At 39.6% G+C, this 27,520-nt stretch overlaps 1 protein-coding gene across 6 annotated transcripts in view; it reads left to right on the forward strand.

Annotated features, from left to right (window-relative positions):
• nacc2 (NACC family member 2) overlaps positions 1-27,520 on the forward strand; it is a 108,723-nt gene that overhangs the window by 747 nt on the left and 80,456 nt on the right. The window lies entirely within an intron of this gene.

Raw genomic sequence — 27,520 nt, forward strand, 5'->3', positions numbered from 1 at the left:
CCAGACAGTTTAGAACACGTCAGTGTATTTGAATTGAATACAAGCTTATTTATAGTTTAAATAATACATATGTTGTCAAATTATGTGGCTATTGAAGGCTGTTGGAGGAGGCTTTGATATATTCTATTTATGGAACAAAGTGGTCATAAACTATTGTATATTAGAGTAGTCTCACAACCCATATTTTCCTTGAATTTTTCTTGAATTGTCTGTTCAATCATGTATTTTCTTCAAAGATTAGTTTAGTATTCATGGTACAACACGTGAAAGGACTTTTTTGTTTCAATGTACTGTTATTTAATAGAATATTTATGCAAGCTTTTTTGATGAAATATTTTGGTATTAATATGAGTATATCTACAGCTGTCGCCAACAGTTAGTGTATTATTACCGTTGTCTCCTAAAATGTTGATAAAAACTATTGTGTAGCATGGGTCAATATAACATTTGAGAATTAAGTTCACTAAGTGCTAAGCGTTCTGTACATAAGGAGAGTTAAGATAGTTTAGCACTCTTCAGAACTGTTCACAACCTTAGATGTGAAAGCTGTGTTGCCATGCCTGCTTCCTGTGAACTCAGTCTGTCTAACATGTGACTATAAACACACAATGCTTCCATTCCAACTGTACAATATGTGGTGGCCGCCTGGCTGTGGCTTGTGGCGATTTCTTCATTTCCTTATCTAGCCCACCTCATCTCCTTCTCCATTAATCTGTCTCATAAACACACACATATACACACACACAAACATATTGTACAACTCTCACTCTAATTTCTGTCCTGATTAATAACACACCAAATACATACATACAATCAATTACGCAAATGCATAATTTTTGCACATGCTTTCTCTCACTCTTTATTTCATTGTTATAGTTGATGGCACAGAACTCATGCTCTAACAATATTCAAGATGACTTCCAAACTCAAGTCAACTTTCCCGTAACTTCTCCTTTAAGATCCATAGGTTGTCCTTGTTTGACTCCTCTCATGTATTTGGCCTCAATAAGCAAGGCTGCAACACAGCCCGCCACACCTACAGGTTGGCCTCTCATGTTCTGCTCACCTCAGTGAAATCCTCTAGCTGTCATCAACTAAAGCAGTGAAGTCAAAACTACAGAACAAACTACAAGTAACTACAATGTCAACTATGATCTTGAATTCAGTCAAATCTATGCATTTATTCCTGCCCATCTATAAAGTCAAGATAAACAATGACACCTCTGACAATTATTTATGTTTTTCCTTGTTGCCGAGAGATCATTCAGGGAAAGTGTGACTTTGCCAAGTTCTTATCTTCAATGTTTAACACAACATATGTGGAAATGTGTGAACTTGAAAAAGTTTTTTTTGTTGTTGAAAAACCATCAATGCCATCTGCCTTTGACGCCTGCCAAGTCTGTGATACCCTTCAACAGCTGTATTTGTTTGTGTGTGTGTGTGTGCGCGCACGTTGTGTCCTGGGATGCCCTTTCTCCATAGGCCCCATACTGCAAAACATTCCACATGGGGGCCAAGGGGGCGGTGCAGAGACACACATACACACAAACATAGGCACACTTTTGGCATGGCACGCCAAGATAGATAGAGGGAGAGCAGAAGCAAGGTTGCAGGGTTCCATTCAACTCATTTCACCTCTCTCCAGATTCCTGACAGAATCCTAATCATTGGACCCTTAGCAGGAGGTTGTCACTGTAAAAGAACACAGTTAGGGCCATTGTGACCTCAATTCAGTCACTACTTGAGCACTCTGATCTTTTTATGTGTTTCACTAGTTTTGATATATATATATCAAGTCTGTTTATATATGTATATATATATACACACAAGTTGATTCACAAATGTATTTTATACTATTTTGCAAGTACATTGTTTTATTAGACAACCCATATTGGCTGATTTGATCTTCCACAACACACTCACTATGAAGGAGGCTTAGTATTGTCTCTATTGTTCTTTGACTCCATAGCTCCGTAGTGCAGTTGATGGGCCTGGGCAGTGCACTACATTACATTACACTACATACTATAAAAGGTCTGTGTGCAAGGGTCCTAACACCATTCAGTTATCTGGCTTGTGTCTACATGGGCCTCTTGAGAGAGAAGGATGGCGAGGCACAATGTGCATGGTACGTAATGCAGGGCAGGCATAGGACATGGATCCCATGCTCCAGGTCTTTGAATACAGTCGTTAACACAGTTCCTGTTGGTGGGCTATGATGCATATTTATGCCTGTGTGTGTGTTTGGTGTTGAGGGATAACATCTTAACTTGTTAGTTTGACTTTAGTAAAGATGGTCTGTTTTCAATAAATATTTTTTTTTTTATTAAATGAATTTAGATTGTCTTGTAAAGCGTCGGTATATTATACCACCACTGTTGGAAACAACATTAAGCAGCAAAAAAACACAACATAACATAAGTAAAAGTTACATTAAACTTTAATCCAGAGCGACTTACAGTAAGTACAGGGACATTTCCCCCAAGGCAAGTAGGGTGAAGTGTCTTGCCCAAGGACACAATGTCATTGGGCACAGCCGGGAATCGAACCAGTAACCTTTTTACTACCATTAAACTCAAAGATTTTTCAATTCTGTCCACCTAGATTCAATGTAGCCTTAGTTACTGTATGTATTGTACTGTGTCAATAACCTAACTACTAAAGTCTATAAAGCTGTCACAGTTGGTTGACAGATATAATTAAATGGTGGTCTTAGCTAGGTGGCGGTGGTTTGTTTGGTCAACACTGGATTGTTTGTCATATAGTTATTCCCTCTTATGAGCCTGTTTCCTGGAACACGATAGACAAGTAACTCTACCAGCTAGGAAATGGGGGCAAAAATTCTCAGATGACAGTGGGGGCCCATTAGGGGAGGACCCCTCCTCAATGAAATTTTATAACAATAAAAATTGTAAAATGTTTACATTAAACTTTAATAAATACATTATTTTCACCAAAAATGCAAAAAGCACCATGGTACAGCTGAAGGACAGCTAGCCTAGTACATTGACTTCAATACAAAACCTAGGAGGCTGGTAGGCCTCACCCAACTGTAGACATATACATGGTATTCGTGACCACTTCCAAAGGACATCGTCTCACCAATCAAAGCTTTTGCAGTATGAACTGACATGCTGTCCATCCAATCATAAAATAGTATCCGGAGAGCATTATTGTGGGCAAAAGATTCTTCAACAGCTTTGGGGTGTTCTCCATGTGTTGAGACATTTTGTGACGTTTGTTGTTAGATAAAGATGGAGTGATGGTTGACCATTTAAGTCAAATTCAATTTAAATGAATTTTAAGATAGAGGAGAAAAAGTATGGTACTTGTTTTCTTGGTTTGTAGAAATAAATGTGTGTCCAGTTACTGACATTTATTTAAAAATGTGCCTTGCCATCTTCAGAAGCAGCTTGTACCTAGTGAGTAGGTATCAGGGTGTGCGAGAGCAAGCAGTTTTCTCCACTGGACTGACTAACCTTGACTGACTAATATTTTCCTCCAGTCCTCCGCATTTTTTTAGTCCCCAGCCACAACGGTCAGATGAGTACTGAGAGAGAAAGATAACTGCAGAGCTACAGTGTCACACAGCACAGCAAGAGAGAAAGAAAGAAAAGATAAGTGGAAGAGAGAGACAGACCTACAGGGGGGGGGGGTCTATTAACATTTTCTGTGACCGAACTGATTTGGATCCTTTGGCTCACTTTGTGCCTGCCATGAGCTTGGACAATAAACAGTTACATCAGGAACAATTCAACAATAAAGCCAAGTCACACTGACATGAGCCTCATGCTGAGAATCAACCTGCTTCTAAAAACTTTATACTGAGGTATTGTGGCAGTATAGATTTGTAGTCTAAACTTAACCTATACACATTCAATCTAAAGACACTCGACAAGGAGTTCAAGCAATACTGAAAGTCTTTTCAAAACACTCGGTCTCTCTGTCATACACACACAACACACATTTATTCACACAGAGATTTCTGGTAAGTGGTTGGTTTCACCTTTGGCATAATGCCTGGCAAGATCACATGGGACGGATGTCACGCCAGTTTGTGTGTGTGTCTGTGTGGGTGTGTGTACAAGTATGTCTGCCTGGGAGGAGGGGGAAAAGAAAAGGAAAGAGAGACAGAACATATTTGCATTGGGCTGTTCAAACTTTCACCATGAATTAATGCGCTTACACAGTGCAAGGAAAGGGAGTTTGATGTTCGGAAAAAAGGATGACGGTAGTCATCAACTAGTGACAGTAGTCAAACTGACCACTTGCCTTGTACTTAACAATATGAAGTGTAATTTACAGTATGAAGTGTATGTAAACAGACTTTTATTTACATAATCTTTGTATTTTAAATGGTCCCCTTCTTTTTTATAAAAACATGCCAAATAATTGTCAAATACGTACTTATAGTAGTACTAGAGAGACAATAGAAGTACTTATATAGTTTCATCAAGGCATGTATTAAAAGCAGTCATTTTTTCAAATCCTCCTGTGGGAGGCAAAAACATGCTTGCTACTAGCTATTCTGTTGAACTGGAACAGGCCACCTTTAATTGCATTTAAATTTATAGAAGACAGGTCTCATACATATGACGTGAGAAGTATGAGAGCACACCTTTAACACATGTAAACTCCCGTTTGCTTTCATACTGTACAATACTGTATACCATTATAACAACATAACTGCTTACCATTTTTCTTATATTGGATTTTTCTTATATTGGATTTACATACTTACAATTTTTCAAATTTAAACGTCACTGGTTTTGTCATGACATCAGCCACCATTTCTTTGGTGGGACAATACTCAATTGTCACGTTGCCTTTATTGAGTGCTGATCAAATAATATTTTATATTGATATGTTTACATCTTTGATGAAACACTGGGTTATTTAATAGAGCAATGGCACCTTTTTACTGGCACATGTGACACTCTCTGGTGAAAAGGGGCGGTTGTCAGCCAACATCATTTTGAGTTGTTTACAGATTGTGAAAGTGCAGTATCAAATGATGTGTCACACATTGAAATCTGAAAATAGTTGAAGAAGATACGCATATCTGAATGTTGATAAACCTGGTTAGCTCTAGCCCAGATATTCGGCTTCAAAGATTTTAGACCTTTTCACGCCTTAAGAGAGGTGTGATTATTTTGTGTTAATCTTTAGAACGTTGTGTTAATCTTTAGAACGTTGAGCGCCGGTTATTTCACCGCAGTGAAGAAAAGAAAAAGAAAACAGTACTCGCACTCGATCCAATTCCAGGATCCTGCTTTCTTGACTTATCCTTGATGTGTTTCAACACCTAGCATTTTTGTATTGACTACATTGCACTGGACCTGGCCCGAATATGGTTCAAGTTATGTGTTGTAAGGCCAGAGTGTTTGTGTTTGTCCCCGGTTGTTAAACAATTCGGTTAGATGGCAGGGAGATTGACTCGTTAATATCTGACTCCAATTTAGAAATGTGCAAGTACGTTACTTGTAACCTCGAGGGCTAAACAGTTAATGACATCAAACTCGGACATAGGTAAAAATTGTCTGCTTGATCAGGGCACCGACCTTAAAGTATGTATACTCACAAATCAGCAGTTTATCTCTACTATGGAGTCAGATGGCTGAGCAGTTAGGGAATTGGGCTATTAATCAGAAGGTTGCCGGTTCAATTACCAGCCATGCAAAATGTTGTGTCCTTGGGCAAGGCACTTCACCCTGCTTGCCCCTGGGAATGTCCCTGTACTTACTGTAAGTCGTTCTGGATAAGAGCGTCTGCTAAATGACTAAATCTAAATGTACTATGGATATGGATTTAACCACCATTACATGTATGCAAACTGATCCCCAAAGGCTACGGTATTACCTTCGAAGCATGGAAAGCCTACTGTAAGTGACTCAGAGGCCTTCAAGATGCTGTAAAGGAAATTCCATGATTTTACTCAGTACATTATATACAGTACCAGTCAAAAGTTTGGACACATTTTCCCATTCACTGGTACTGTACGTCTGAAATGAGTTCCTGAAAGCAAAAACTTTGTTGCACTGAAATGTGGAGTGACACCATTGAACAGATTCTCTTCCGTTTTCAGCTCAGGTTTTGTATAGGCGGAGCCAAAACCCGACCTATCTACGTCACAGCGACCTATCTACGTCAGATCATAGAAAGTTGCATTCTGTTACTCAGCTGGTATGATGCAAAGACAAAGTAATTAACACATAAAACACTAAGAGACTGCAGGTAGGTCTGTTCTGATATCTGCAATTGATTTAGCTAACGTTGCTGTTGTTGCTAAATAAATACAAATGAGGGGGCGGAGCATCAGCTCCTTCAGGCGACACGCCCCCCCAGTCTCAAGTAGAGAAGACTAGCTCGGTTATCGAAAAGTCAGAGCAAATTTACAAATGAGCCATTTCATCAATAAAATAAGCACATTTTTCATCACATTTGAATTCAGATGCTGATTTTCACGTACTGTTTAGCTGAAATATGAATAGTAAAAACGTAAGGTTATGAAGTTTGTCCGCCTCTCCTGACATCTTGCAATGACTTCTGGGAAATCATGTGTTCTCGCTGGCCAAGTCACCATCTGATGCATCCTCGATAAAAGTGGTGGATCAAGAACATTTCTGGGTATTTTTGGCGTTTTTGGTGACTTGTGTTCTTTGGATTGGAACCGTACTTGGGCAATGAAAGATGACGTCAAACGAGTTCGCCAGAACATAAGAACGGAGAAAAACGTGGATTGATAAACAGCCAATGTCCGTGTCGTTGAACATCTGTACCAGATACGTGGTTTCCTGGGTGTTTGCAGCCAGTGCCATATATTCTGCTTCACATGTAGACAAATCCTCTGTGGACTGTTTCTTAGATTTCGAAGAAATCAGAACCAAAATCTGCATCTCGTTCCGATATGCGTTGCTATTACTTCTGCAAAGGTTCTCTTGCACAGTTTCTGAAGAATGTAAATTTTGGGGGGCAAAAAGGGCCTCTAATGGGAGCTAACATCTCAAACCTGTGCACATTTACCTACAGTAGTTGTCAGAAATATTAATCTATCAAGCATTGCACAGTCAGTCGGTGAACAAGTTTAAGAAAGGTTTATTGCTTGCAGCCGGCCCACAAGGAGACAAAGACATCACACGACATTGTGCTATAAAGTATGTCCGCTAGCATGTTGTGCTAGCTACCTATTTAAACAGACCCGCTTGACAGTCATTGGTTAAAACAAAGGCATGCAAATGTCCCATGGCTCTTCTTAATTGGCTCCCTTGCATAGACCTGGTGCACGTGTGTGCGTGCGTGTTTGAGTGTGCGCTCTCTGACCCCTCTAAGCTTGACCATATGATTAACTCTTTTAAGGCCCATCCAGTAAGGTAGTGGTCAGCCCAGGTCCCCTTGTTTACGTAAGCCCAGTGTTACCCTAAAGTTCACATTTGGGGGTAAGCCTCTTTGCACACAAGGAATGCTGAACACAGTATCATTTTATGCAGATTAAAGTTATCTTCAATTTTTCAGACATAGTTCAGTTAGCTTCTGGGAGATAGCTAGCGAGCTAAAACTGCAAAAAGACAGCTGCAGAAACACCTAGCAATCCCACACAGCAGTAGTTAGCTCTAGTGTTCAATTACCCCAGGGGTCAGGTCTGAAGCTAGGAGCAAGACGGAATTTGGAGGAATACTACAGCCAGAGTTGTGGCAAAAAACAACCCCCTGCTGACATCGAACCCCCCTGCTAATGAATGGGCGCGCACTTTTTCTGCTTTGCTGCGACTCGCTTGCTTGTGGAGATGTTTGCTATTCACTTTGTTATCAATGTAGTCAAAGTTTCACTGCTCTTACTGCATGAAAGCATTCTTCATTTGTGTTTAAAGACAACAGTAAAAATAATTAACTACATTTTATTATAGAAATTAATTTGTGTTCATATTCCCATATTCTTGCCTACTGAAAATCAGTAGCCCTCCGTATCTTAGACTTAAGGCTTTAGAATTTATAGGGAAAATTCCTTTCCACAGCACTGTACATGTCAGACAACAACAGCACACAGTAACAACATTCAATGACAAACAATAGTATACACTATGGCCAGTTCAGCTGGACCTTTTATTACATTTATTTATCTATGGCCAGGGGGAGTAGGCTTTTCCCAAAGCGAGCCCTTCTGCACCACAGTGCTCTGTACCTGCGCCCAGAGGGCAGTAGGGTAAGGTGGTGACTGAGTAGGTGTGTGATGTCCTCTGCCATTGATGTTGCAATGCGTGGAATGGCAGGAATGTGTTATTTAGCTCTGCAAGGTTGGGTGTGGCAAGACCGATTAACCTGGCAGCGCTGTTAGTTAGCATGTGCGTTTGGCCCGATGAGTAAACTAAAAGGACTGGCACACTTAAAAAAAAAACAGAATTGTTTTGGTAACTCATGTTGACCAATAAAATATCCCAGAAAAATAATGTAATTAAGCTCTAGTGTCAAAGGGAAGAAAATTAGAAGGGGGGGGGGGTACATTTCGGCAAACTCATAAAACTCATTCTTGACTGCCGAAAATTAACCCACCTCCATCTTGAGACTTCAACGTCTGGCACACTTAGTGTTTTACTTTAGTTACAAAGGGAAGAAAGTTGAAGGGGGGGGGGGGGTGTACATTCGAAGGAAGGCAATCCGTGGTCTTGGGCCAAGCACCTGGTTTTCCTCTGCGAAGGCAATTCTGTCCAACTTGTGAGATTGCCTCACCACCTCATTGGTGGACGAGGCATTTATGCTTGACGCCCAGAGCACCGCAGCCATGTCAGGCTGCCCGGCTTACCACGGCCATCACCAAGCTCTCCACTGGCAAGCCCAAGGGCCTGTTCCCAGAGGACATCACCTGGATAGTCAGGAAGGCATCAGCAGTGCTCTTTCTTGATGGTGGGCAGTGGGCGTATCTAGCCCAATTTTTTCTTCATATTTTAAATCTAAATTTGTTAATTTCTCTTCCTAAAACCCACTAGAGGACACTTTTTAAAAGGATATTTTTTTTAAAATTCTGGGGGAACATGCCCCCAGACTCCCCTAGTTTTGCTGGGACACAGGAAAAATAATAGGTTTTATCTAGGGGCTAAGCCCCCCCAAAAGTGGGAACCTAGATTCGCCCCTGGTGGCCACTTGCCCTTCCAGAAACAGAAGGCTTTAGTTCCCAGTAGGACACGAAAGTTGCTAGCATCAACCTCTATAAATGCTGGCACGCAGGGATTTGTTTGTATTGAATGTTCCTTGACCACGTTGGCATCTAAGAATGCCGGCATAAAGCTCCTTTTGTCACGAAAGTTGCCAGCGCTCGAGTCTTGAAATGCAGGCACACAGTAATTTGACTGTGTTAACAAGACTCAAAAGTCACCAGCGTCCACATCTAAAATGCCCACATGCAGCAACTTGACAGCATTGGATTGACACTACAGTGGCCAGCGTCCACATTAGATCATGGTGGCACGCAGTGGTTTGACTTTCTTAGAATGATGCTTCAGTCGACCACATCTACATTTGAAAATGCCTGCACGGTTGCAACTCAGGGTGTTGGCATGACAATTGAGTATGCCACATTCACATCTAGAAGGGCTGACACGAAGCGGCTTGTGAAACAAAAGTTGACAGCATCCGCATTTAGAGAAATGCCGGCTGCAACGGCCGTATCTCAAGATGTCGGCTTGCAATATCTCAAGAGTGTTGATTGGCATGCAGACACACAGCCGCATGGTATTCCTCAGGTAATTCAGTCTGCAACTTTCGGATCTCTAAAGAGCAGCACAACATGACCCAATGGCGTTCGAGTGTCAATTAAGTCTGCTACATCCGCATCTAGCAATGCTGGCGCAAAGCAACTTAATGTGTTGGTTGCTAAATAAGGGTCTTTGTGAAAAATAAATCAAAGCCCGACAAACCTATGCACTTCTCAAACACCACAACCTAGTATAATGTTACCCTAACCCTTTTTGGGTTGACTCACCAGTGGTGTGCGATGGCAGTTGGGGTCGCCCAAAAACAGTTTTTGAAACTCACAAATGAGTTTATGCAACTGAAAAATTGGTTTTTGCTAGGGATGGGCATTCGATTAAATAGGGTGACCAGATTTGAGTTTGTGAAAAACACTTCGTCGCGGGGGGGGGGGGACGGGACGGGGGGGGACATTAAATGAATGTCTTTAATGTGTCTTGTCCATATATTAAAGCAATAATGATTTCAAATACAAAATTCTAAATAATAAATTATTTATATGGCTACATATTAAAATAAGAAAATTAAGACATTTTCCAGTCCTCCTCATATATTCAAGCAATAATGATAATAAAGGCGGCAAGGTGCTCACATTGTTGCCAGATTGGAAATGGTATTATACCAAAGGCTCAAAATGATCGTATTTGGAGGATAATTATCGTGCATCTGGCAACACTGAGAAGGCGGTTGACCAATGACAGTTCTCTCTACAGTCAGAGCTAGTTTGTGAAAGACCCAGAGAAACAGATATCCGACTAGGTAAAATCCCGGACGAATTTGGAATCCCTGCCGGACGTATTTTTTAGGTCTCAAAAGGAGGACATGTCCAGGTAAAAGAGGACGTTTGGTCACCCTAGATTAAATTGTCTTAATCGAACGTCGGGAGAATTAATGATCGATTTTCGATTAATCATTGACATTTTTTAATTAATATTCACTATTAGGCTATATCAAAATGCAGTGAAAATAGAAAAATCACAACGTGTTTCCGCATTGAGATCTGTATTACAAGAAGAACAACTATTTCTGTAACTCCAGAAGCGGAGCCGACAGCTAGAAGGCGGTGTCCAAACACAACTGACCCTCGTTTTTTTCCGGCTAATTAACAAAGCTTCATAAAAACCTTTGCCCTCAATAATACTTAAGGGTAGTATATCTATCTCGATGGACTTGCAGATCTGTTGGGTAATTTTCTCTGCTCGTTGTGCATCGCAGCTCCTCCGTGCTAACACCGAGAGCAGGATGCACCCCCACAAACCAGGGTCGGAGGAGTTGTAGTTATACTCAGCTTTGCAGTGAACAAAGTCATTTTTAAGTAAAAATTGTCTCACTCTACACTTTGCCGTGACCTCTTCATGTTTACTTTTGAAATACATGTAAACTCGCCGGTAACTGAGTAGCCTTGTGGCGTTTTTTTCCAAACATTGGCTTCATATGGTAAAATGTTTCAATCCTGCCACATAGCGAAATCCATTGCATTCCTTCAAGACTAACACTACGCAACGGAACACGCATTAGTTTTGTCAATGAACAAATAATGTAATCGATGAAATTCTTAATGATCGATAATCGATCGTCGATTAATTATGCCCATCCCTAGTTTTTGCCATCCACAAGCAAACACTACTCAAATTGTTTTTCATAAATTATTATACGGATGAATGCAAAATTATATTCACAAATACAAAAAAGAATGTGATTTGTTTCCAATGTTCACATTTACAAATCAAAAGCTGTGCTTGTGAATGGGCAAATCTGCATTTATGGATCCAGGGTGTCTACAGTTATAAAAAAGTCAAATGTAAGACTTTTTAAGACCTTTTAATACCACTTCTAAATTAAATTTAAGACCAAACTTTCAATGGAAATACAAATCAAAACTGGAAATATACAGTAATCTTTCCAAAAAACACACTGATGTCTGTTCAAAATGAACAGTATAGTAAAATGACAATAATCGGTTGAGTTTAAGTACATTGACTAAGTGCGTAATTGCTCAGAGGTCAGATGGCATTGTTGGCTCTGAATTTGTGGATTGTAACATCCAGCGTTGACATCGTTGCTTGCGGTGGAAATGGTGGAGCAGAAACTAGCAATTGCAGGCTGCTGGCGTGCCTTTACGTAGTCTCTGTGTTTTTTGCTCTGCCCATGCGATTCCATCGCTCTGATCCCCATTGTCCCAAGTTTGAAATTCTTCCGACATTCGCTTCATAAGCATTTCCAGGCACCAACTCAAGAATACTAGTTCTTTTTAAGCCATTTGTAACTTTAATTTCCCCATGTTTCTAAATTGAGTGGCTATCAACCATTGCTGTAGTACCTGTATGTATGAGGGGCCGTCTAGGACATAACTATTGAGACACTCTCACACTCACTACTGAGACACTCTCACACATACTAATGAAACGCTCTCACACTCTACTGAAACTCTCAAACATACATACATACTCTGTAAACCTACGCACGCTCATATATAAAACATTATACATACTTGTCTGAAACACTTACACATTCATATGAGAAACACACGCATACATGTATACCTCTGTGTCATATACACATACATATGAAATGCTTACATGCATACAAGTGAAACATTTATACGTATCTCTGAAACACTCATGCATGCACATATAAAAGTGTATGTGTGTATATATATATATATATATTGTTGAACATTCATTCATAACTGAATCCCTTGCATATGATTACAAAGATATAAAAAGTTTAGATACATGTGCAAGTGTTTCACATATATTTGTATAAATGTTTCAAATGTGAATGTATACGTTTTTCAGTTATATGTATGTATGCTCTTAAATGAGGATGTGCAAGCATTTCACATGTATTCATACAAGTAATTTCAGTAGTGACCGTTAGAGCATTTCAGTAGTATGTATGAATGAAATTTCAAGGTCAAGGTCATCATTTACACTGGAAGGCGGAAGCAAAGAGTGCAGGTTTTGAACAGCGGCAAAGCGCCAATCTTAGCCAACGGTCAATGGTGTGGCAGCGAGTAAGAGCGTGACATTTAAATTTTTGTGATTGAATATGAAGGTGCAACTTCTAAATATTTTGATCAGTCTGCAGGTCTTATTAGTATTTGCCAATCGCGATGACATCGTTGATTTTTTTATATAGGGTGCTGCGCTGCGTTGAATGCCTACAGCAAGAGGAGAAGATAGATTTTTTTGAGTGCTTGAGGACTACATCATTACCCTTGACATTATACACAAAATTGTGACCTCTGACTTACATCAGCGACACAGGCCTTTCCTAGTCACACCTTACCAAGACCCAACTTATGGCTATGCAGGCATATCAAAACAGTATAATGACAGTTTATTAATGATACAAGAAACATAATTAATAGATAGGCATATTTCTCTCCTGGACATAACCAAGGGTTATGTGCTCATGAGCTTAATATTGCAAGGTATAGATCAAACATTGTTTATTATATTCAGAACATTAAAACAGTATTAAAAAAAAAAGTAATCACTATTTAATTGTTGTTAACTGATCAATTTAAGGACAGACCTTTTCACCTGTCATAATTCTGATTATCTGTTTAGTTGAACAGGATGACATCATTCTGAAGTACCATACACAATTAAACCTTGATATGTCAAAGAATTTCAGGCTGCTTAAACTTTGTCCCAAAGCTGACCAAAGCTATTACTCTGCCTTTTCTATTCTCAACAGTTGATGTATAGCAGAGAGGATAGAGAGGCTGACTGTAGTATTTTTGCTCTCTTTTTGTCCAGCTCTTGATCTTCTACAATGTACATTTTTATAATATTTTTGCCGAGGAACCTTCATCGCTCAGCTATATTTAGGGTTCCTCCGGTAGGAGAACCCCATTGTTGTTGTTGGCTTTTTCCATTATGTTTTTCCTATGGAAGTCAATGGCAGCCCCTTGATCTGTACTGTAAAAAGACAATCAAATGTCAATGTTAGTTAGACTAGGTAGCTCTATCTCATCTGCTTTTTATTACCACTGATTTGCTAGGAAACAGCTAGATAGCGAAAACACCTAGACTACCTACCGTAGCCATGTGAACTAGTTTAGCTTGCTAACGCAAGAGCATAAGATTAAAACAATTGTATAGTGTGTCCCCAGCATTCATCAATTGTCCCTTTAGCCCGTTAACATTAGCAAGCTAATTGAGAACCGCAGATATCGGTTCGTCGACGGCTGATCCGCATCCAAATCATGTGGTTAAATTTCAATCAGGCTAAACTCATCAGGGCAAGTGACCGAGCACGTCCTACTTCAAAAGGCAGGAAAGGTCGATCACCAAAACCGTGATTTTCAAACAGTATGATGGTGGAAAAGACGAAAGAGAGCGCGGTGCCATCCGAGAAAACTATTTTAATGAGTCTCTACGAAGACAATAATATTATCATGGTCAAGTCAAACACCGCTGCCAGAGCAAGACTGGCAGCTTAGCAAAAAATTGCCGATAAGCTAAATGCGTATTTTGGAAGGCCAAAAATGTATAAGCTCATCTTAAGTGCCTTATTACCCCAATCAATCAGATCACATTTCTTTAAATGTGCCTGCTGGCAGTAGGCTTCATGGAAATTAATCATCGAATGAGATCTAGCTAGCGAAAATTATGATATAAACTCTCAGAATAAGTATAAAAACAAGGCCAAAGAGTATCTAATTGATACAAATTCATAGACACTTATGAGGATATATGAAGGCCTACTGAAAGCACTCATATCATGTAGGCCTACTAGAAGGTCTTGCAAATAAATAGGTCCTTGTCGGCTGAATCGATATTGCTCAAACAAGAACTCATCCGTGTGAAATAAAGGATCTTGGCTATTGCGAATAACTCTATTGGTATGGAAAGCTAATCGAACTAGAATATATCTCCTTGGTCAACTGGGTCTCTCAAAAAGGGAGCTGCCAGTTATTTTCCGGGGGTGTGGCGAGCTTATCCAGCTACACATACGTTAGCCTGCTAATTGATATGTTACTATGGTTATTTATCAAAAGTTGCTTCCACGAACCAAAAACAGGGGAGCTGAAAATTAGCTCGCTAAACCGCTTAGCGAGCTACGACGAATACCCCACTGCTACTAGGTATTTCAAGACATGCTGCTCCTACCGTATTTTTGGTGCGTTGTTGGAGCAGGTTAGTGCTAATTGATCTTGCTCCTGTTTGCGTTTGCCTCCTGTCTAACGTATCTCACTGGCAGGCAGTAGCATAGCAGCTTGCACACTGCCTTGACAAACGCCAACATTCTACAACAAATGCCAACAAACACCAACAGTCGGGTCAGTATGCGCCAGCAGTTTGTTTGTTGGTCATTGTCGGGTACTGTCGGAAGAGTTCAACATGTTCATTCGGATTGTTGCAGAATGACTGACCAATGTAGAGCGATTTCCAACGAACTCCAACATTCTGACAGCTCGTTATCTTGACCACTAGGCTCAACAATGGCTGGTTTCTGGACCCAAGAACGCGAGGATATACTCCTGGAGTAATGGGAAGAGAGAACCCATCAATACGACGTTAGGAGTCAGGGGCCGCTTGCACAAAACACTTTAATTTCTTTCCATAAGTATGACACTTAAGGGTACATTCTCCTTAGCTAAGGGATTTACTTAAGGGGGTTGCTCAGAATCCCATGGTTTCCTTAGCTAAGGTGAAACGTTGAGGGATTTACTACATTGAACGTGATTTCACAGCAGTAAAATGTGACTGTTTCCACTGAGACCTCGTTGTTTTGTTTTATCTAGCGCATCAGCTTATTAGCTAGAGCTAGTTAGAGCTAGCTATATAGATCTAGCTATCTTATAGAGGCAACGGTTACGCGTGCAACGTGAAAATTGGGTCATAGGGTATGACAGAATGATTGCTCTGTGTATAAAACAATCTGTTAATTTTAATAATAATAATTTCAATAGTTAGAAGTTTGTCTTTTGCAACCGACATGCGAAGAGAGGAGCGAACTACGCTTGTACAACTTATAACGACAGTCAATGGGGCTCCTTGGGCTGGAAATACGTAGCCTATCAGCTAACTTTATACAACGTAGATTTTTTTCTTCCACATTTTTTTGCAGATTCAATATTCTATTAGCTATATAATATGGACTTTACTCATTAGTAGTGATGGGCTGCTCGGTACTACAGTGTCGATACTGTCCCGACACATTCAACACTCACTGCATCGGAACAACGTTTCGAGACGGGTTTTAAAAACACTTCCGGTCACGTGGCAAAATGATTCGAAACGTTTTGTGACGTGATCTTGAACGAAACCTGTGCCAAACTTGCCCAAAGACTGATGTGTCGGGGTATAAAATGAGGCGGCAAAGCCAAAGGTTTTGAATGAGTGAGACCTTGGTTGAGAGAATTGTGAGAGTTTGAGAGAGATAGAGAGAGTTTGAGACAGTTTGAGAAATATAGAGAGAGTTTGAGACAGTTTGAGAGAGTTTGAGACAGTTTGAAAGAGATTGAGAGAGTTTGAAACAGTTTGAGAGAGTTTGAGACAGAGAACGTTAGAGAAAGTTAGCTACTTGTGTGCCATTAGCGAAATCCTGTTTGTTCATTTGTCTGTTTGTGTGCTGTTGTGTGTTTTTTTTTTAAATTTTAAATATATGTATAGATATTATCCGTATGAGCTTTAGTGTAGTTATTCATAGTTTAGTGCTGCCTTAGTTAGTTAATTGTGTGTTTCCATAGTTTGTTTATATTCAGTATTAGTTGATAGATAGTTTGTTAGATAGTTCAGATAAATAGTGTAGATAGTTTGTAGTATAGAGCCAACAAGAGACAAAGGTCCCATGTGTCGGAGCACTTTGCTCTGGTCTTCCCTAACAAGGTGCAGTGTTTGCACTGCCCTATGAATTCATGACACACATCCACCCGAAATCCATACTCGACTAACAATATATATTTTTGGCCTTCATTTTGGTTTGGAAACAATGCAAAAGATGTATAAATATATATTTGAAAATGTATATTTTTAGTTTACCGACTCAAACTGTTCATAAACCATGCTTTAGGACATTTCTATTTTTGACTGAGAGAGATTTCTGTGGTATTTGATTCCACACTCTCTGCATTGCAGAACAGCAATAATTCCACTCAACCACGCAGCTCGTTACACAACCAATGTGGAATTAGTTATAAAACTGTTGGTTATGCCATACTCGTAGTTGCCAGCAGATGTTGCTGTTGGGTAAAGGTTTCGAGCGTTTCAAAGGCCCCGACTCAAATGTTTCAATTGTCTCGGTGTTTCGAAAAGCCTCGATTTGCCCATCACTACTCATTAGACATGTTTTTATTTATTTTTAAGTCTTATTAAATTAAGTTTCAGGTCGGAATGTGATGCAGCAGTGGTGGGGCGGTGCCCTAGCGCCCTCTATGAGCGGGCCGCTGCTGGTCAGAGCAACCCTTACTTAAGTTATCACTGGAATTTTGATTTTCAAAACCGGTACAGCCAATCAAAATCGGCAGCAAAGCAACCAAACAGGAAGTTGGGTCGTATCTCAGCAAATCTTTGAGACATCAACACCAAACTTGGTATGTCGTGATGAAAACACTACAACATGTTACGATGTGCAAAGGCAACTGCATATCTCCAAAAGTGATTGATATAGAGCAAATCAAATTTATCGCTAACGCTAAAATAATGCTTTACACATCCGCCAGTCAAAAAGTAATTAAATCACAAGTTCATAGGAAGACTTGAGAATGTTTAGTACAGAAATCTGAGAAAAAGTTGAATGTAAGATGAGAAGTAGATTTTTTGTGAATATTTGAATGATGCATGCTTGGCTAATTGCTAGGGCATTTTCCAAAAATCCTCTGGTGTGCACGCTCCTAATTCTCACCAGGGATTTTCGGCGCCTCCCGCTTTTTTCACGTCAGTTTGGGGGACTTGCGTGAATCGTGCAGATCCGAAGAGTTTTTTTTAAAGGGGGGGGTGGTGATTATAATTGCACCAACAGTAATTTTTTATTGCCTCCACCAAACAAGTAAATAGAAAATAAGCAAATCAGCAGTAGCCTATGCACGCAAGCGTGAACAACTAGTGTTTCTTCTTATTGCGTATCTTTTACTGTATGCGGTGGGTACTCAATAAACGGAATACCTAGACACAATTCATTGGTGCGTGATGTGTGCTATAGCCTATATTTTTTTCCTACTAGATGTGCTTTATCTTCCGTGTCCAATCTAAAGCTCCAATCAGGAGCTGTAATAACTGTAATCACCATGACAACTCACTCAACGTTGGCCGCAACCTCTGTGAGTCACGCAGGTTGTGCGTATCATTTGCAACAACACAGGCTAATCGATTTGCTAACGGTAACTAGCCTACCTGTTTCTTCCTTAGCAAAAATCATGGCGTGACAAAACCCAGCGAAAAGTTGATTCCAAAAATCTCACATTTCAGACAGAATGGACTAACAAATACGCATTTGTGTTGCCAGTGGGGAGCACAAAACCGATGTGTTTAATCTGCAATGAGACGGTTGCTCTTGTCAAAAGTGGTAGAGCTGACGTGAAATGTCACTATGGCACAAAGCATAGACACTTACAACAATACAAAATTACATACAAAATTACCCCCATAACTCTGGTCTATGGGAGAAAGATGCCCACGGGCACTGTGCCCTCCTAAACCTAAGTCAATTTTGAATGGGAGTCAATGGGAGAGGTAAGGGCCCGAAAAATAAACCATGGTTCGTTCCGGAGCCTGGACTGAATCGAAATTTGTGAGTGGACCTTTTGAGTTCTAATTGAGTACCCCTGTTTTAGGGGAAGGCGAGCTTCCCTTGCAGTTTTAAAGAAATCTCCTACGGTCATGGATTTTATTGGGAAGGTGACCAAGGCATACACAGCTTGTGGCAAGTAGAATCAGGCACGTTCAGCTGGGAGAGCTTGTCCTGAAGCAGAGCGGGGACAACGGTATTAAAGGCTGAAGTAGTAGCTGAAGTCCACAAACAGGATCCTGGCGTAGGATGCTGGGGAGTCCAGGTACTGTAGGGTGAAGTGGAGGGCCATATTAACTGCATCGTCCACAGACCTGTTGGCTCTGTGGCTATAGGCTATTTGAATGGTTTGAGAGACAAGAAACTAGGAAAACTTTATTGTCCAATTTAAGACACCAAAATTGTTTTATACATAACCACGTGATTCAAATAAACCACTTAACCTTAACCTACACTTAGCCGTAACCTACATTTACAACCTACAACTAGGGATGGGCGTGGTTAATCGAATATCCGGATATCCTAAAGTAAGTTAGTATTCGAATACTTTTTTCGAATACTTATGAGCGTAGTTTAATTTAAAAAAAACATTTTATTGAAAAACCGTCGTGTTGTGAATTCTAATAGTTGTGACGTTAGAAAATGATGAAAACCATCAAAAAAGGTAGGCTACGCCTGTGTTCTGCTGCGACTCTCCTTTCATTTCATTTGGCGCTACAAGAAGCATAGTGTCCTGGCTAAGCAGTACCTCGCAGCAACCTCAGGTCCTGCAGTCTTTTCTACGCCGGCCTGCTCGTAAATCGACTCCGTACTCGCCTCTCCCCTGAGCATGTTTACATGCTAATTCTCCTGAATAAAAATGCGTATGGCTAATGCAGTTGAGGCTTATTTATTTTCTTACCAGTAGCCATGTAGAGCTAGCGTAATCGGCTGTTTATGTTTGCATTGTGTGGTGGCGCACCGTATCCTATAGGATTCCGGTTCCAAGTTAATATCCAAGTTAATATGCAATAGTTTCGTTTTTATCGAGGATAGCCTACCCAATGTGTTTAATTTAGTCCAATGTAGCCTACTTTTTATTTCACATAATAATAGGCTAATCGCTTCTCCGCCAAATTAAGAGCCTACGTCTGAAGACGCAGCGTTTTTTCAAGTTCATTGTCTTTTCGTCATGTTAATAAATTGATTTTTCATTTGTTTTCTTTATTCAACCCTTATTTAATCTAATAGCTTAACAGTCCCAATTATTGCCAGTATGTGTGGTGGTTTATGTGTTTACTGTATGCTTTGCGTCACGTCAGGCTAATTACATAACGGAACCACATTAACAAAATAGATTATCCGGATATTCGAAAATAATTTCGGATACTATTCGAATAGTGAAATCAGTTAAAATCTCCATCCCTACCTACAACCTACATTCACTACAGTAAGAAAATATTTGAAATATTCTATAATGATACGATAATATCTTGTTCCGGTCCATGGTTATCCAATTCGCTAGGTGGCGCTGTCAGCGAGCTTCCTACAAACATCTCGAGAACTGGGCACTCTCTGAAAAGTTTGTATTTTGCAGGTGTCCTTTTTATAATCCAATGGAGTGCACTACCACGATTGAACTAATGTGATTAACAAAGGCATTCACAATGAAGGAAAATTAAGAAATTCTGTTTCGTGATTTAGAAGCAAATTCTTTTTTACAACCGATATTCAGTTTCTTTTGAAGGGGCTGGCAAGCAAACGGAATGACACGTGGATATACTTTCAGTATAGATCAGAGAATTTTGTTACATAAATGAATGTGTTTACTGATGGCAAAACTGCTTAAGTAGCCTACCGCAATTGAACTAATGCAATTAACAAAGGCATTCGCAATGAAATTAAAGTTATGCTGTGTTCAAACCAAAAGCGAAGATAATTATTTGCGCGTCTTATTCATGTCATGTTCATTTGCGCAAATCACTTGAAACCAACCGTTTTTTTCCATTACCCGAAAAGACTAGGCTACTATAAACAAATATGAAGTATTAGCGTTGTAGCAGAACCAGATAGCAGCTGATTTCCTGCCTGATCCGGCTAAGTTCTGGCAGATCTGCGTAAAAGTCTCATCCGTTTTGCGGATCCGTTCCAGATTTGATACAAATGCTACAATCTTAGTATCATATTACCGAACTGGCCGTTATCCGAACGGATTCGAAAATTTTGTATAGCCGAGGCTACTTGACACAAAAAACGTTTGACACTTTCCCAATTATTGGAATTCTAATTAATTAATGGTTTTTAAAAATAGTTTGCATATTTAAAATAATCTGTCTATTATGTTATAGTCACACTCACTAATGCCTCGCACCAGATCCAAAACGCGTGTTCGTAACGATGGATACGCGCAGCATGATCAAGCATATACATTAAGCTTTTGGGATGTTGGTCAACTGTCAAACAAGAATCGTCCAGCCAGCAGACTGTATTGGTAAGTTAACACTTTGTTGGCCGTAAAACAACATTAAACTATGTATTTTCCCAAATAATTTCACACAAAATATTACAAAAAGCCACCTACAGAGCAAGATTATCTTTCTTTTAATTCATGTACAAGATGAAATGTACCATTAACAATTTAGACGTAATGTCCTCTGTAGTATCGAGCTACTGTATAGAGTTATATTCTAGCTAACTATTTTGCCAGTTATTGAATCCTCACCAATTACACATTATATCTACAGGGTACAGGCCTACAGGATACTGTAACATGTAGCTAGCACTATCCAATGTAGCCCACTATACTGTTCAGTAAGGGTGCCGATATCGACCAGTACACAGCTCTCGACACTCGTAAGGAAAGTTACAAAAATGTAGCTCTAGATATAGTACCAATTAAAAAAGTAATGTCACAGCATTGTACTAGATACACACTTCATTCACGAAACATTCCGTATTAAAAAAAACAATAGCCCAAGGAAACATTTATTTTGGCAGATGGTCATCAATGCCATGGGGTTACTTAGTAAGTAAGCTTTTTTTCTGGGTCTGGGACGTTGGAGAGATTCAATGGTAGATAATATGTCCCTTCACTTTGGCAATTCCAGATAGCCATCTCATGTACAGTAAAGTGAGTTGTAGGTAGTTTTCTATGCTGGGATGATGACTACTTTTTTATGGCATGTGGATAGTCGGCCTCAAAAAGATAGCTAGTAACTTGACAAACTATGTTTATTAGTATCATGTTAATTACAGTAGCAGAGTCATTATTTGTACAAACCAATGTTAAAAATCATGAACTGATTGACGAAGACATGGTCAGTTTTCCTTCTAAAGGATTGTCTGTTCCAGCCAAGGGTCCTTAATTAACCAGTGTAACGGTCTGTGTCTTAGTACATTGTGCATATACAGTAACATACAATTCACTAAGTTAATGTTTATATTTGTCAATCTTAATTTGTACAACAACAACAAAACATGTTGTCCTTTTTTAGATGGTATGGAGAATTTGACTGGCAGAGTGACAATGAAGCTACAGAGTGGGGAGGTCTGGAAGAGATCAAATCCTTTACACTGGGAAGCTTTGTTACTGTTTTATCATTTGGCAGCTGGATAATATTTGATCAGATCTTAAAATGTTACTATAACTTTGATCTATGATTTGATCCATTTTATGTAAAGGGTGTTCAATCCTGGTCCTCGGCATCCGCTGTCCTACATGTTTTAGATGTTTCCCTACTCCAACACACCTGTTTCAAATGAATAGTTGTTGTCAGGTATCTACTGAGTTTCATAACAACCCATTCATAAGAATCAGGTGTGTGTGAAACATCTAAAACATACAGGACAGCGGACCCTGAGGACCAGGATAAAACACCCCTGATGTACAGCCATGTCATTAAACTCAAATTCTATGAATCCTCTTTATTTTTGCAGTTGCTGAACTACAACAAATCAAGCATCAGCAGTCACAAATTACTGCAGTAGTAAACAGCCTAGCTGGGAGGGTGAAGAACAGTGTGTCCCAACCAGAGATGCCAGAGACCTTGCATCTCCCACTGAGTAGTCTTGGAGATGTGACTGCACTTGAACATTGGCTTCAAGATGGCACAAATGCCAGGCTCAAACAGAACATGGTATGATTAATTAATATTTCATATTTAATAGATTTTAATGGTATGGTAACTAGATGGACAGATTAAGGGTGGTCCTTCTAGACCAGTGGTTCCCAACCCTGGTCCTCGGGGACCCCTGTCCTGCATGTTTTAGATGTTTCCCTTGTCCAACACACCTGATTCAAATGAATGGTCACATGCAGGCTTCTACAGTTCTGGATAACTACCTATTACTTTGAACCAGCTGTTTTGGAGAAGGGAAACATGAAAACCATCCAGGACTGGGGTTCCCTGAGGACCAGGGTTGGGAACCACAGTTCTAGGGGTTTGAACTCTTCTTTCTGTTTTGCGGTTCTGAGGTTCCTTATTTGCTGTTCCATAGAATTTGCTGTACAGATAACAAAATGATTTTGTTTCTAAATAGATTTCTGCTCTTGCAACCATTGGTGGACATGATACGGAAAGAGAAACATGGAACATTCTAGCACATGTTTTCTGACTGTTGCTAAGAAGATAACTGGAAAGGGGTGAATGGAAAAATAACTTTTAGCCAGGTGACAATAAAGGCTGTGCTCCAACGTAAGTAAATTAGTAAAGAGATTCAATAGATCTATATATGTTTCATATGCTTATAATTCCATTTTATAGCAATGACAATTTTAATTTTATAATTCCATTTTATAGCAATTTTATAGTTAATGCTAACATTAACACTGTACAAGTTATTAATTTAGAAGACCCCTTTCTACAAAGCAGCCTAGGGTTCCAAAACATAGATATACATTAACTAATTGAATAAATATTGAAATAGAATATTTGTTGACATCGAGTTTGCAACCCAAACATTGTAAGACATTGATTATTTTATGTAACTTGTTTTGTTTAATTTCTGTACGAAAGTGTCATGTCTCACTAAGTGCATCAGATGATAACATTTCAAGGCACGCTATTCAGATGGTTTAATCTGGCCTCTCACCGTGGAGGTTGTCGCAAAGAACATTCTATGACTGCAGAGCATGCTGCAATACCAGGGGCCTCATGTATAAAAGATTGCGCAGCTTTCCTACCTGAAGATGGGTACGGCCAAAACTTGCAAAGTACTTACGCACATAAATATTCACATGCATAAAACCGGTAGTACGCCAGGTCCTGCGCACCTTTCCTTAATAATCACAATCAACGTGATATTGACCGCACATGAACGAGCCACTGACCCCGCCTTGCCTTCTCCCGTAAATGAATATGCAGATAGATTATATAAATGCGCTCCTGAAGTCATTTCTTTGTCTGAATTACTGTATTTCTTTGAATAAACGCCGCCCTTGAATAAACGCAGCACCAAAAATGATCGTTATTTAATTAAAGCTGCTGCGTTAATTAGAAGAAACACGGTAAAATGGCTAAACATGCAAAAAAACAAACATTCAAAGACTTTTAGATCGAGGTTCTGACAACAGAGGTGGAGACGAGAAAATGTGTCCTGTTTGGCGGCATCAGGTATTAGCGACAAAAGAAAGTCGGCGGAGTGGAAAACAGTCACTGTTTTCGACCTTTTTTTACCTGTAGCACTTTGAAATTGAGCTAAATATAAAGTGCACTACAAATACTATTATTCATACCTGCAAACTTGTCACTTTTCAGTGAAAATAGCCGTTTTGAATGAAAAAAATGTCTTCCACTTGAATCTTGCAGATCCGGAGAGGTTTTTTTGGGGGGGCGGGGGGGGGTTCAATTTCCCATAAACGGGAGTTTCAAAAACCTACTGCGGTCGTCTTCACAATAAAGAATCTTTGGTGACACGTCAGGCGAGTCATTTGGCCAATCATAATCAGGTGAACTGCAGCTTCTGCTTTGAAAAGGCTACAATATTCAGCTTGTCGGCTAGTCAGCTTGTCAACTAACGTAAGATCAGTGAAATGTGTTGCAGTAGCCTACCTACAATGTTAGAGCTAGTTCAATGTGAAGGATTTTTGGCAAGGCTATTTCCTCCACTGCATTAGTATTGTTATCAGATTTTTTATCTATATATTGTTGTAAGATTTGAGCAAAATGAAAACGAACACATAATGAAACAAGACCAATAGGTGTCTGGTTTAATGAGTGATCGAAACACCTGCTCTGGCGGATCATTTAATGTTGATTTAATGCAGTCGGAGTAAGCCTTAACAAACGTTTATGATCATGAAAAAGTAGCCCAGGGGGTATTCCAGGTAGTGGGTTTAGTGAAAACTTTGAGTTGTTTAACCCTGAAAATAGGCTTACTCCAAGGTTTCCGTTCCAAAAAGAGAGGTAACGAAACCTTTTGGTAAGTTTCCATGGTAACTTACACCGTGAAACTAACCTGCTCCCTAACAGGTTTTCCATGTGTTTCTACCTATCCCCTCCCACTTTCTGAGCTTGCTAGCATTGGCAGACATTGGGATATCCTTTCCTGGTTCAGCCAAGCGATCTCGAACACAATTTTATTCGCTTAGTTATATGCTGGAGACGATTTTAAGACTGCAATTTGATGTGCTTTAATTCCCTGATGAATACCTAGTTAAACATTACCGTTTCCCTAGCCTGACGCTGTCATACTCATAATTCTAGTCAGAATATGAGTCTGATAACTCTCTGTTGGGCTGTGACTATGGGGCATGTTTCAACCGAACTGGTGAAACAAATGCTTCTTCGCTCAAAGCCCTTCCAGACATAGCCTGGCTTCCAGCCCAACTTAACCCCGCCCACAACTAAAATTTGGTCGGGAAGTTGGGTCTGGAGGGGCTCGTATTGGGGACAAACTATATAAAACCAGGAGCTGGGTAGACCAATGAAATTGCCAGGGCGGGCTTTATACAATGATGGACAGATGATCAACAGTAACATAATCAACAATGTCACGAAAGAGTGCTTGGGTTGAATTTGTTTTCAACAAACAACATAATACTTTGCTATGATTGGTTGTAGGTCTATCTAATTGAGCGGTTCAAACACGTCCCTATAGTCACAGCCCAACGGAGAGTTATCAGACTCATATTCTGACTAGAATTATGAGTATGACAACATCAGGCTACTCCAGACCCAACTTCCCGACCAAATCGTTGTTGTGGGCGGGGCTAAATTGGGCTGGAAGCCAGGCTACCGTTTCCCTTCACAATCTGTAAATTATTTTAGCAACATTCTAAGCCCTTCGCTACTTGTTATACTCAGAACTGACCAAATGCTTTTTGGCCCTGAAATAAGAACAAATTAAAATTGTATTTGGTCTTCTTCATTGCCTACTAATAGAAATCTAATGAGTATTTTTACTGGCTATTGTTCCAACTTCCTACAATTTACATGCTGTAACTGGTATTTCAGCAAATCTATTTCAAGATTGTAGGGGGTCAATATTGTTCAAACAACTGAAACGAATCCCCCTATGGTTGACTGAACAGTGTATTAACATTAACCAAATAAGGCCAATACCAATGGAATTACAGTTATTTGACTCTATGGGTTAAATCAGAGCAAGAATGGTCAAATTAAGGTTAAATAATATAATAATTTTATCATTTTGCAAATGAATGAAATCAATGAAGGTTAGCTCTTCCTTCTCTACCATGATTATTGTACAACAGAGATAGAAAGCAAGAGGTGAGGAAGAAGGAGTATGGCAAGCCAGAGCTGAGGAGAAGGTCTCAGTAGATCAAGAATCCACAGAACAATGCTTCACAATTCCTTTTATACCCAAGAACAACTACAATCACACCACAATCTTGACCCTTATCAAAATGAATAACAATGCTACAGTAAGTTAGACAATGATGTGTGAGAGCCATCAAGTTGAGATAACTCCATATTTTACCATTTGAGGGTGGGGGAGGCTTACAAGATCAGCCTTTATTCTGCCCTAAGTACACCATCTCTTGGTCAACATAGATTTATTGTTAGGTTATTGTTCATACTATTAACATCACCTGTGACCATGCATCCTCCTGCAACTGGTGTTCCAGTAAATCTTTTTCAAGATTAGCCTTTATTCTTCTACCCTAAATAGGCGTACACCATCTCTTGGTCAGTTTTTTACACTTTATTCATGAGATGCAGTTTGTACAACTAATTTACTTGTAACTGGGAATACAAGAGATTGCATTACATTTTACAGTTCCACATGTATATTCACCTGCCATTAAATGAACATCTCACTATATACAGCATCCATGCTCTGTTGTCAGAATGTGCAAATCGTTTTTATATTCATTTTTCTCATAATGTCAGTGTAACTGACAATTCTACACAAGCCTGTAAATAAATGTACATGGAGAGAGAACTACCAGTAGCTACCATATATCATTCTCTGCATCCATTTCTGCGGCAGCAGTCATTAATGTCTCTTCGTCATCTTTATCATCATCATCAACCTTAGATGAAAAGCATTCTGTTGGGGGAAACTGCTACTACAAGTTCAAATAGGCACCAATTGATATTTAGACTTTGTATCATGTCGAATATGATTAAAACTATGGTGACGTCGAGGCTAAAGTCACAAGCGTATAGCCTAAGCAAAATATGCAATACCTGTTCGAAGTATATTTTTACATTTAATAAAACAATTTAACATGCTATTTTATTAAGTCCACACATTTTCAATATTAATGGACAGTGGTGTTAAATGTTCAATGTATGGACTGGCTATTGCCTTCAAATGTACGCATTGACTCGGCAGCAATTGTCTCCCACGCCACTTGTAAAAGCTGCTACAGCCGTGTTACTTTTTTCCGGAATATGTGCTCGACCATAAACACGACATAAAACTTGTGTCTGAAGGACGAAAAAGGCGAAGGACGTTTTTTTGTCGCCGGATGCCATGGTGAATCCTAGTATCGGAGCTCCAATGATGTTGGCTTGTAATAGTTCTCATGCCCGCGCTAACTCAGAGTTGACGTACTGCGAGTTGAGTCAACAAATTTATATCAGCTTTTC

The sequence above is a fragment of the Hypomesus nipponensis genome, chromosome 27 (genome assembly GCF_054491055.1).
Source record: "Hypomesus nipponensis isolate SF chromosome 27, ASM5449105v1, whole genome shotgun sequence".
NCBI lineage: Eukaryota > Metazoa > Chordata > Actinopteri > Osmeriformes > Osmeridae > Hypomesus > Hypomesus nipponensis.